Source organism: Electrophorus electricus, chromosome 22 (genome assembly GCF_041902795.1).
Source record: "Electrophorus electricus isolate QZ-2024a chromosome 22, ASM4190279v1, whole genome shotgun sequence".
In the NCBI taxonomy this organism is placed as follows: domain Eukaryota; kingdom Metazoa; phylum Chordata; class Actinopteri; order Gymnotiformes; family Gymnotidae; genus Electrophorus; species Electrophorus electricus.
The window spans coordinates 569860-572500 of record NC_137518.1 but is presented as its reverse complement, the minus strand read 5'-3'; the positions used below and the strand labels follow the sequence as shown (position 1 = coordinate 572500).

The 2641-nt window shown below is 39.8% G+C and overlaps 1 protein-coding gene across 1 annotated transcript in view; it reads left to right on the top strand.

The window, feature by feature from the left end:
• Positions 1-792, top strand: part of mmel1 (membrane metalloendopeptidase like 1) — a 14379-nt gene extending 13587 nt beyond the window's left edge. Inside the window, exon 24 of the mRNA XM_081705792.1 lies at positions 1-792. This exon is cut by the window's left edge and continues 691 nt beyond it. The gene's annotated coding sequence lies outside the window, so the exon portion shown is untranslated.
• Positions 793-2641: the final 1849 nt, after the last annotated feature.

Below are 2641 nucleotides of genomic sequence, written 5' to 3'. Positions count from 1 at the left end.
TTTTTTGAAGCATGTTGTGATGAGGAAAAAGGTTTATGACAGTGGAGGCACCTTTATTTTGAGATTAATATACATTCTCAGAGTTGCAAACGTACTGTTAAAAAAATCAGGGTTTAGTAAAATGTAACCTGTAAATATAAGGTGTTACCTCCATCTACTGTAATGGTCACCTAAAGACTTCAAGACTGTTAAATCACTCTCTTAACTTTGTAGATTTTACATACGTGCTGTACAAGGGGTAGTTAAAGAAATGGCGTTCTTATATTTGTGGCATTTGTTCATGATGATGTAATGTGTAACGGACAGGGATCTCCCTCGGCGTGGACCGTGTGAGAACAGCGAATGCTCTGTGGTCTTCTAGCCATCCAGCAGTGCAGCTCTGTGCTGGTTTGGTGACGGGTGAAGGGTAAGCTGGTGTAATGTTGCTTTGGGGGACGGTCTCTGGCCCCATGAGCGATCCATCACTGAACATGCGATGTTTACTTGTATGCAGACAAGGTAGAGTCCAGAGGTTTCTCTTTTGTAGCTGTTTGGACACTGCAGTCACTAAAGGACAGCTAAGGCTGTCCATCATACAACACGCACATTCTTCAGGGAGAAGCGGCACTCTCTGATACACCAAGTTAACTTTAACAATGTTACGAAGGCAGTTTTGTTAATCCAGGAATGTTTTCCTACACTCACTAAAAGTTATTGGATATTGTTCCCTATTGATAGCTGTTTTCCCACTAATAACATCCATAATTGAAATGTTTTCACAGCTACATCTAAGGCAGTATAGTGATATATTTACACCCATAGTATTTTGGTACAAAACATTTCAATCTTAGCATGTAAGGCACTTGCATTATTTTCCCAGTTGCTAGATTGACTGAAGCTGTTCCTTTAGATGTTAATTTTAGATGTTAATGTAATATGGAGGCAGCAGTCTAGTAGCCTGGTTGCCTTCAGGGTTTTGTGAATGCACTAAAAGTAAGAGACAGACTTGATAATATTAATAATTTAGTGTGTCGGAGCATATTAGGAGAAGGTTTAAAAAAAGCATTGCCCATGGACATGTCTGATTGCGGGAAGGAGGGTGGAGTGACGCCTCCTGATCTGAGTTGATCAGCTGTGTGACAGTGTGATGGAGCGTGGCATCTTGCCGCTCAGACGGACACTCTGGAGCGAGAAGGCCTTCTCATTACAGAAGCAGCCCTGAGCGCGGACCATCTCTTCAACCTCGATTAAGCAGCACTGGAATTCACTGGAATATCAAGCAAACTTTAGAGTGGCAGTGCAGGACTGGCATGCGCTGAAAGCTTAGTCAGTAACCATAAAAAATCTGGTTGCCTTTGACATTGATTATGACTGTTATCACAGAGACTCTGGTTAATGGAAAAATCAAATATGCATTTGACAGATTTGCTAGCCATTCTGTACAGGACCATAATGGCATGTACTGTTTGTAGGAGATTCCTTGTACAGGGAAAGCAAGCTAGTTTCCAAGTGTTTGGACAGACTGAACAGAAGAGCTTGGTGTTCTATTAAAGCTACAACAACTGTAGATTTACTTTTAAAATGTTGCATTTAAAAGTTGACTGGCAGAATTTTGTGACCTACATTCATAGCCCAGAATGCACAGCTGCAGAGTTGAGTTGTCTGAAGCAAACCCTGAACCTCAGAGTCTTTAGGTTGGTTGTGACTGTGATTGGTAGGAGGTCCAGAAACACTGCTGAAGAAATGTTTGCTAAAAACTGGCCTCCTTTCTCTGTGTATGGGATGAATACTCCAGGGAAATGTACTTGCACTTTTGTATTGGGAATTCAGAAAGATGCTTGCTGATGTGTAATTCTTGTAACTTTGGTGAGGGAAACTTGTATATATAATCTATAAAGTGGGTGGGTGTGGGGGTGTGTGTGTTTATATATTATAGCTTGAAGTATTTGTCATATAGTACAGTTTTGGGCTATGACACACTATCTATATAAATGTGTTAACTGGCATCTCAATGTCCATTACATTAAAAGAAAGTACAAACACTTTTTTCGCGAACTGTGAACTACATACATTTTCAGTGAATGCACTCGGATCAAAATTATACTTTAGGTTCTTACGAAGATGATATGTAAGGCAAATCATCTAGAAACCATTCATGAGCGTTGCTGTGTCCTGGACTGCTAACATAGTATGGATGGAGCTTGGAAAAGCCATATTGTACTTTGTGAACCTCTGTCAGTTTTTAATGTTTCTATACATAGACACTCTGCAAAAGTTGTTTTAAATATTAAAGATCACGTATTTGCTTCTTGCTACTTGCTTAAGCCAATTGTATGTGTGCTGGTATGTGACATTTCTGTGAATTCTGTGTATTCTAAGATGGAGCTGTTTCATTGCAGAAAACTTGTTAATAATGAACTAAATTACCCAGTAGCATCGTGTGTTGGGTCAGTCATGCGTACTTGTTAAGTGTATTAAGAGCCATTTTGAAATGCTAAGTATTTAATAAAGATGTGCAGTTTGGTTAAATGAGATTCATGACTCAGTAGTTCAGTCTGAATGGTTAATTCCAGTTTGTTTATGCTTCTGCTTTTAAATCTCTTTTTGTCAACACTGTGGAGGCTGGGGGGGGGGGGGGGGGGCAGTACTTTTGACATTTTAA